Source organism: Tenrec ecaudatus, chromosome 3 (genome assembly GCF_050624435.1).
Source record: "Tenrec ecaudatus isolate mTenEca1 chromosome 3, mTenEca1.hap1, whole genome shotgun sequence".
NCBI lineage: Eukaryota > Metazoa > Chordata > Mammalia > Afrosoricida > Tenrecidae > Tenrec > Tenrec ecaudatus.
In genome coordinates, this window is record NC_134532.1 from 10883709 (window position 1) to 10894011 (window position 10303).

A 10303-nucleotide genomic window follows, 5' to 3' on the forward strand; every position below is an offset into this window, starting at 1 on the left:
CAAGGAAGTATACTGAAATTCCCATTCTTCTCAAGCCTCTCCAAAGTCTGTTATGACCGACACAGTCAAATGACTTGGCAGAGCAAATAAAACATAAGTAAACATCTTTGTATTCACTTCTTTGAGACCCATTTGACATCAGCAAGGATATCCCTTGTTTCGCATCTTCTGAATCTGGTCTGAACCACTGGCAGTTTCCTGTCAATGTACTACTGCAACAGATGTTGAATGAGCTTCAGCAAAATTTTAAAATTCCGGACATAAACTAGTAAGTACTTCCAGTGTTTCATCAGCTTCTTGAAACATTTTGGTTGGCATTCCATCACTTCCTAGTGTCTTGTTTTTGGTTAATGCTTTCAGTGTCACTTGGGCGCCTTCCTTCAATAGCACTGGTTCTTTTTTCTTTTTTTTAAACGATTTTATTAGGGACTCATACAACTCTTATCACAATCCATATATACATCAATTGTGTAAAGCACATCTGTACATTTTTGCCCTCATCATTTTCAAAGCATTTGCTCTCCATTTAAGCCCTTTGCATCAGGTCCTCTTTTTGTTTCCCCTCCCTCCCTGCTCTCCCCTCCCTCATGAGCCCTTGATAATTTATAAATTATTATTTTGTCATATCTTGCCTTGTCTGACATCTCCCTTCACCCACTTTACTGTTGTCCATCCCCCAGGGAGGAGATCACATGTAGATCCTTGGAATCGGTTCCCTCTTTCCAACCCACTCTCCCTCTACCCTTCCAGTATCACCACTCACAACCCTGGTCCTGAAGGTATCATCTACCCTGGATTCCCCGTGCCTCCAGCTCCTATCTGCATCAGTGTACATCCTCTGCTCTATCCAGATTTTCAAGGTAGAATTCAGATCATGATAGTGGGCGGGAGTTGGGGGTGGCGGGAGGAAGCATTTAGGAACTAGAGGAAAGCTGTATTCTTCATCGTGCTTCATCGCACCCTGACTGACTCATCTCCTCCCCTAGACCCCTCTGCAAGGGGATCTCCAGTGGCTGACAAATGGGCTTTGGGTCTCCACTCTGCACTTCCCCTTTCATTCACTATGGTAAGATTTTTTCTTTCTGATGATGATGCCTTATACTGATCCCTTTGACACCTTGTGGTCGCACAGGCTGGTGTGCTTCTTCCATGTGGGCTTTGATGCTTCTGAGCTGGATGGCCTCTTGTTCACCTTCAAGCCTTTAAGAGCCCAGGCGAATAGCACTGGTTCTTGCTCATATGCTCTTGCGGCCTGAAAAGCTGGGAATTGGACGAGTTCTTTTTGGTACAGAGACTCTGTTCTCTTTTGATGCTCTCCACATCACTCAACCTTTTTCTCATAGAATCTCTAAGGCTTGAATTTTTTCCCCGAGTTCAAGTTTAAGATATGCTGAGTGTGCTCTTCATTTTCTGCATTGTTGGAAATGATCACATCCCGTTGTTTTATTTACATAATGACACATATTACTTGTTAATGTTGAAAGAGTTTAGTCTCCTTAGAATGAATTCCTTTGGGCCATGCTGTATAAGTATTGGCCATGCTGTATAAGCTGTATAATAATAAAGCTATATTATTATTATGCTATGGCATTGGATTTGACTGACTAGGATTTTATTGAGGATTTTCACCTCTATGCTCATGTGGGATATTACTCTTCAGATTTTTATTTTAGTGGCATCTTTGCCTGGCTTTGGGATCGGGGTTATGCATGCTTCATCAAATGACTTTGAGAGTTCTCCATCCTTTTCTATGTTCTAGAAGAGTTAAAAAGAATTTCTATCAGCTCATGTCTGAATATTTGAAAGAATTTGTGTTAATCTAGGGAAACTAGGGAAACAAATCCACAGAAACTCATATGTAGAAGAAAGAGTTTTATATAAAGGGTAGGTGTACATTAAGAAAGCATCCCAACCCAATGCTGCCCAAGCCCATAAATCCAGCATTAGCCCACATGTCCAGCACCAATCTACAAAGTCCTCCTCCATCTCACAAAACACACGCAATGATGCTGACTGCAGGAGGAAAACCGAATCAGTGAGCATGTAAGCATCTCAGCGCTGGCAGGGGTCTCCACAGGGCTGCTCCAGCACCCAGGGCTGCATCAGGGTAAGTCCATGTGGCTTCTCCTCAGAGATGTCTTGCAGGAAGTGAGCCTTGTCAGCTAAAGCAGGGAACTGCTAAGGCAGCTGCACTCTGGTCTGACCATCAGAAAGCAAGAGACCCGAGAACTAGAAAGGCGAGACTCACTGAGCCATTTAACTCTCCTCCCTTCAGTTACTCCCACATGCATTTCTGGGACAGGTTGGCACAATAAACCGTAACTATCTCAGAATTCTCTAACCAAGTAATATTGTATAAGGATTATACATATATATATATTTTTTTAATTTACTAATGCGCACAATCAATGTAATCATATAAATACATTTCCCCCAATATATATTTGACATTCTATTGTATGAATACACCATAAATTATTGGTCCATATTCTAGGTCAGGATTTTTTGGTTGTTGAGGAATTTTTTGTTGGTGGTGTATTTCAAATGTTAGACCCCAGGATGTGCTAGCATAGAAAGGTTATGCATTTCTAGAAATGTATCCATATATCCTAAGTTTTCAAATTTATTGGAGTGAAATTCTTCATAGCATTGTTATTATTCTTTTAATTTCACTTCTGCCATTAACCATTTCATTTCACATTTAAATTATTTATATCTTCTCTTTCTTTTCCTTTGTGTTGAATTTGACAGTACTTTGTCCATTTAATTTATTTTTTAAAACTTTTGTTTATTTATTGCTATAAATTGATCTCTGAGCATTGCACTCGCTGTGTCCCCATGATTTTAGGATGTGTTTCCATTTTTTTTTTTTACTGGAAGTTTTTGTTTTTAATCCTGGTACCATATATTTACCTTGTAAGATATTTAGGATGCCCAAATACCAAGTCATTAATTTGTTATTTTTGAAACTCATCTTCAAAGTAATTTGAATGGAGTTAAACATATATTTAAATACAGAAACATTCCAATTAATGAGAAGTTAATGTTCCATTAAAGAAATGCAATGTACAATACATATTTTTTTAATTAATTTTAACAATTTATTGGGGCTCATACAATTCTTTCCACAGTTCATATATATACATACATCAATTGTATAAAGCACATCTGTACAGTCTTTGCCCTAATCATTTTTTTCTCTTTTCTTCTTTTACATTTTATTAGGGACTCATACAACTCTTACCACAATCCATACATATACATACATCAATTGTATAAAGCACATCCATACATTCCCTGCCCCAATCATTCTCAAGGCATTTGCTCTCCACTTAAGCCCCTTGCATCAGGTCCTCTTTTTTTTCCCCTCCTCCCTCCCCCTTCCCCCCTCCCTCATATGCCCTTGGTAATTTATACATCGTTGTTTTGTCATATCTTGCCCTATCCGGAGTCTCCCTTCCCCCCTTCTCTGCTGTCCCTCTTATTTAAAGTAAATCATATAAAATAGAATTTCTGAATAAGACAGCTAATTAGTCATTCTCCTCAATTCTGTTTCAAATGCAGATTTTGACATTTCTTCTTTCTATTTCATGCCAGTCTTCATTCCTGCAGAAAGAATACAGCCACGGCTTTATGGTGCTCAGCTAGAGGCTGCACCCCTCAATCCTCCTTTTCTGTTCTCCCTCCATTTTGTAGAACCATTGTCCAATCTGCTGGGCATTTATCACATGACATTATCATCCACCCTTTCTTCCACCCTCTTGAATAAATCCTCAAGGACATGATGGGAAAGGTTATGAAATATTTTATCTCTTTTTTCTTTTTCTTTTTTTAATTAATAAATATTTTTATTGGGGCTCATACAACTCTTATCACAATCCATACATACATCAATTGAGCAAAGCACCCTTATACATTTGTTGTCCTCGTCATTCTTTTTTTTTTCTTTTTTTACATTTTATTAGGGACTCACACAACTCTTAACACAATCTATACATATACATACATCAGTTGTATAAAGCACATCCATACATTCCCTGCCCCAATCATTCTCAAAGCATTCGCTCTCCACTTAAGCCCTTTGCATCAGGTCCTCTTTTTTTTTCCCCTCCCTCCCCGTTCCCCCCTCCCAATGTGCCCTTGGTAATTTATACATCGTTATTTTGTCATATCTTGCCCTATCCGGAGTCTCCCTCCCCCCCTTCTCTGCCGTCCCTCTCCCAGGGAAGAGGTCACATGTGGATCCCTGTAATCAGTTCCCCCTTTCCAACCCACTCACCCTCCGCTCTCCCAGCATCACCCCTCACACCCCTGGTCCTGAAGGTATCATCCACCCTGGATTCCCTGTGCCTCCAGCCCCCATATGCACCAGTGTACAACCTCTGCCCTATCCAGCCCTGCAAGGTAGAATTAGGATCATGGTAGTTGGGGGGAGGAAGCATCCAGGACCCCGGGGAAAGCTGTGTTCTTCATTGGTACTACCTCGCACCCTCATTGACCCATCTCTTCTCCTGAACCCCTCTGTGAGGGGATCTCCATTGGCCAACACTTGGGCCTTGGGTCTCCACTCTGCACTTCCCCCTTCATTCAATATGGTATATATATACATATACATATATAGACACACACATATATATACATATACACACATATATCTTTCTTTTTTTATTGCATGATGCCTTTATACCTGGTCCCTTGGGCACCTCGTGATCGCACTGGCCGGTGTGCTTCTTCCATGTGGGCTTTTTTGCTTCTGAGCTAGATGGCCACTTGTTTGTGTTTCCATTCTTGTTTAATTCTAGGAAGGTTTTTTTTGTTTCTAAATAGGATGTTATTAAGTTTCCATTTAAAATTTTTCCTGCTATTTATTTCTAATTTTATAGTGTTCTCTGAGAAGGAGCTTTACATTATTTTGATGTTTTAAATAGTATCATGGCCTAACATATGTTCAAATGTGGAGAATAAGCCATGTCATAAACATAATTTTTTAAAAATTGCATACACCATGACCTTATTTCTCACCAAATATAACTAGTATTTGTAGTATTGTACATTTCCTGAAATATTATGAATATACAAGCAAACATATATTTTTGTTTGACATAGGTAAAATCAGATGTATTCTATATAATGGCTTTTATAATTTTATAATGTGCACAATCAATACACTCACATAAATATCCTTCTTTTCAATGTGCTTTTGACATTATATTGTATGAACACACCATAAATTATTGGTCCATTTTCTAGCTAGTTGCCTAGGAACATTATTTAAATAATTTCTAATTATACAAGCCAGGCTCTAATCGTTGTACATTAATGCATAACCACTTTGCCTATATACATAAAAGATAAACTTCTCAGACTGGAATTCTTGAGTAAATGAGTATGTGCATTCAGTGTTTAATAAATAGGGTTGCTATAAGTTCGCTATGATTGTTATGAGTCAAAATTGACTGGATATTTTAGAAGTGAATACCAGATAATTTTCTTTAATCCTACAATGGGTTTCTCTCTGGTTATTACAAGTACAGTCCAGCATTTGCTTATCCACCATAACAGTGACTTCTCCATGAGCCATTTGGATTCCCCCATGCTAGTTGTTCTATGTTAATTCACTCTCCAGTCTCTAAAAGTTTGTTACAAATTGAAAGCAGACCTTGGTGGTATTTGGTGGTATTATGTTAAAAAAATCTAAAACCTGTCCATTATTTCTCCCTCGCTGTTCTCACTATAAGTTTCCTAGGCTCTGTGTACATTTGGAAACACTGCCAATGGAAAACCAACTACCTCTTGAGAAACAGTGGAGTCAGTAGCCAATATACCTAAGAGCAGATTTCTCACAAAGATATTGGTACTTTGGCTCTGCATGAACTTTTCCCATACATCAATGGGACCCTGTTAACTCTGTATCTTGGTTGGATCTGACCCACATATAGGACTTTAAGGAGAAAGAACTAATTTTGTCAGTGCATTCTTTCACCCAACTACACAAAAGATAAGAAAAGCAGAGATGATGATTTCTGAACGAGCACACATTTTTAACTAAAAGTCCTCTCACCCTTGATGAAATAAATGGAATGTATGCCTCTTCTCTGATATACAGAAGCAGGTCCTCTTCCTTAGGTGGGAGGTGAGTAGGAAGAATGGAGAAAATATCTCTTTATCCAAAACTGTTTTCTAAAAACTCTACATGGGACAGCCATACAATATCAAATTACAACATATTCTCCTAAACACATTAGTTCTGGGCAAAGTGGATCTGTCCCATTTTTTAAATAAAGACTTATCAATACTGGATGGTGGAGGGAAGGTGGAGTAGAAAGGGGAAACCGATTATAAGGATCTACAACCTCCTCTCTGGGGGACAGACAACAGAACAGTGGGTGAAGGGAGACGATGTACGTTGTAAGACATGCCAAAATAATAATAATTTATAAATTTTCAAGGGTTCATGAGGGAGTGGGGAATGGGGAATGGGGAGAGAGAGGGGAAAATGAGGAACTGATACCAAGGGCTTAAGTGGAGAGCAGATATTTTGAGAATGATGAAGGCCACGAATGTACAAATGTGCTTGACACAATTGATATATGTATGGATTGTGATAAGAGCTGTATGAGCCCCCGATAAAACGATTTATTTATTTATTTTTTATTTTTTGCCTTTACACCTAATTTTATTATACAAAGGACATGAGCAGTAGATCTTTTTTATATGAAGACTGCACACCGTTATGTGAAAAAAGGTTGGCATACCCGTTCTAGCAAGAACTGTCAGTGAAAGATCTGGTTAAGGAAATGGAAGTGAAAACGGAGCAAATTACCTATAGAAACCACAGGGGTCTCTTCTTCCAACAATAGTTCTCCACCATCAAATTCAGTCCTAAGAGTCCGTCCGTCAAACTCAATCATACTTTACAATCCCCAAAGGAAAAAACTGAGGGAACTCATGGGTAATTTTTATAGCTTCATTGTAGAGTCCAAGATCAAAAGGATGGCTATCTTCTTTAAATTGGACATAGGATGCACACATTATAGTTGCCTTGGCTGTTACTCTTCCAACAACTTCCACAATTCCAGAAATTTCTTCATCAAGAGGCTCCAATAACTCAATGGTTCCATTTTTTCCTTCTCCATCTGCAGGAATAAACATTTTTCCAGTGGGATGGATCCTTTCCAGCTTCCCTACGAAGCAGACGGGCTGGTCGATGAACTGAGCTAACATGCTGGCGTTCACGCGCGCGCTCGGCACCTCCAGCACGTCCGCCATGACCGCGGTCCCACAGCGGCAGCCGGCGGGAAGCGCCAAAATGATTTTTTTAAAAGACAGTTCTCATTGAGTCAATTCTTATTCGTGGAAGCCCCAACATTATAGCAGAGTAGAACAGCACACCATACGGTTTCAACACTGTGACCTTTTTACAAGGAGATTCACAAGTCTTTTCCTGAGGCTCTTCCGGGAGGATTTGATAAGTGAGAATGCTTGTCAGCAGACATTCATGAAGGTAATAGTAAAGCCAAAAAAGATCAACTTGAAGGAGCTACAGAAACATTCTTCTATTTTTTCAATTTAAATATTTTTATTTAAATTTAACATCATAACTAAAACCTGAGTTTAATAATCAGGAAGCATTATGTGTTAGGCAGGGTTAATTGAAAAATAGTTATTAAATGATATAAAGAGATAAGCATATGTGGACAGTAATGGAGAACTTTGTAATGACTTAAATTTAATAAATAATTCTTAGCTCTATTGAATTATAACACTTAAATTTTTATCTATAGTAATTTTTTTAATCATCTTATTAGGGGCTCCTCCAACTCTTATCACAATCCATAAATATATCAATTGTGTAAAACATATTTGCACATTCATTGCCTTCATCATTCTCAAAACGTTTGCTCTCCATCTAAGCCCCTGGCATCAACTTCCCGCTCCCTCCTCTTCTATAATAATTTTTTGTTGTTTAATCTAGTTAGTCATCTGCAACCACAAACAGATGCAAGCAGAATACTTCTAACTCTTCTGAAACTTATCTTTTTGAAAGTCCATTTTGAAATAAGGTTTTATTTTAAAATGAAAATTTTACAAATACTTAAGAAATTATAAACTTCTTTTCCATAAATATATCAAACTATTTTATTGCCAAACTTTAGTTTTTATTCCTCTCTTTTGTGGTTCTCTTTAAATATATTTGGTTCTCAAAAGTATCAATCATTCAATTAAATACCTTTAATATATAGATATACTTACATTTTAAATTTTAATAAATCATTTTATTGGGGGCTCTTTCAGCTCGTATAAAAATGCATACATCAATTGTATCAAGCATATTTGTACGTATGTTGCCATCATCATTTTCAAAATAGTTTCTTTCTGTTTTGGTATCTGTCTTTGGTATCAGCTCCTCTTTTCCCCCTCCCTCCCTCCCCAGCCTTCCCACCCTCATGGATCCCTGACAAATTATAAATTCTTATTATTTTAATATCTTATACCTGCCACTGTCTCCCTTTGCCTACACTACTGATGCTTGTCCCCCTGAGAGGAGGTGTGGAATTCTACATCGGTCATTGTAGTTGGTTCCCAGTTTCTCCCATTTCTCCCCACACCTTCCCCCTACCTTCATGGTATTACAAAAAACTCTTCAGCAGAAGTAGGGATGTTTTTCCTCATCTTTGATTGCTCTGAAGCTTAGAGGTGATTATAAGAAAAATGAGGCAATATGGTTAATAGTACACTTGAATGCCTTGTTAGCAAATTGTTCAAAATCAACAAAGAGAGCTAGATGCAGTGTTCAGGATGGAACATTTCCTTTTAAGCTTTTACTCTGAGTCCAGCAGCTATTAGCAGGCCTGCCATTGTCATGCTGGCACCGGTGCGCATCTTTCACGAGCTCTCTGCACAACAGGATCTTCTTCTGCTTGTTGGCATTCTTCCCAAGTGGTCCTTTAACAGAGAAGATGTGCCGTAAGATGTTTCTTGAACATTTTCCATCATTTTCGGTTCAAGTTAATAAACCGAAAACCTAAAAGGAAAACTTGCTTTCCTCATTTTATTCCATAAGTACTTCAGGATGCCATGTTCCATCTGTCATGTCAGTGATACATATCAAAGAAATCACATACATGTATTATTTCTATTCCTTAGGAAAGCTTACCTTTGGATTCATGTTGCAGAGCCATAGACCCCCTGGAAGGCTCTCGAGAACATTAAAACATGTTCTTCCCTCTCCACTAGAGTATCAAGCCGAGTGTGAAGCATGTGCATATTTAGCAGAAATTATATAGCATAGCATATATATTAAATTATATATATAGCATATATAGGAAATGCTGTCTATCATTAAAATTTAGCTAGTCAGAAAGAGGAGAGAAGTCAAAACAGGTAGTACAGGGAAAACTCTTACAAGGGTCATGTGAGACGGTGAGAGGGCATCAAGATGGTCACCTGGGTGTCCCAATTTAATGCTCTGTAGGAGGCGTGGTGACGCAGCGGTTAAGCACTCACTGGCTAACCCAAATGGCAAAAGTTCACACTTTCCAGCCCCTCCAGTAGAGAAAGATGCTGCACCTGGTGAGGATTTGCTACCTTTTACATCCACAGAGCAGTCCTACTGTGTTCATAGTCGCCATGTGTCAGACTCCACCCCGTGAGCACTGTTTGTTTGCGTTTGCTATTGTTTTGCTTTCACTTCAGAGAGACATTCTTTCCGAGAGAGAACCAAGCAGAAAGGAACAAGAGGGGCAGCTCTGTGCCCTTACCTATCGGGGCAAATGGACACCCAAATAAATTTGGTAGCACCGTGTCATCACATCGGACATATTTAACGTTGCAGGTAGAGGACTCTAAAACTCTGCCTTCTTGGGTTATACATTCCCAGTTCTCAGAGGTTTCTGTATTTGTAATTTGTAATTGGGAAGAAATTTTGGTAAAATCAAGGTGCTCCTGTCTTAGGAGATTTTGTTTCTAAAATAAAGAGCTAAGTGCTCATGTTCGGCATGCATAAACTCATTTCAGGATAAGACCTAGATAGTCAGGGTAGGGTCACGTGAGTTCAACAATTAAAATCCAAAGCTTCAGTGTTTTAGGCTGAAACATTTCAGGCTGAAACCTTTTAGGAGTTGTTTCAGAAAGAAGGCTTGTCCAAGGATTCGTCCTCAGCAGAGGGGTCCAAGGTGGGTAGGGTCTGTCAGCTGCTCAAGCGGTCTCAGTCTTTGAAGAGTGTCGGAGACTCAACTGCCTGAGTTATCTTTCTTTTAACCTTGTATACAACAACTTTATTTTTAATAACTGAAAACTGAAA

The 10303-nt window shown here is 38.7% G+C and overlaps 1 pseudogene; it reads right to left on the reverse strand.

The window, feature by feature from the left end:
- Positions 1-6856: 6856 nt before the first annotated feature.
- LOC142443254 (replication protein A 14 kDa subunit pseudogene) lies at positions 6857-7299 on the reverse strand (annotated as a pseudogene).
- Positions 7300-10303: the final 3004 nt, after the last annotated feature.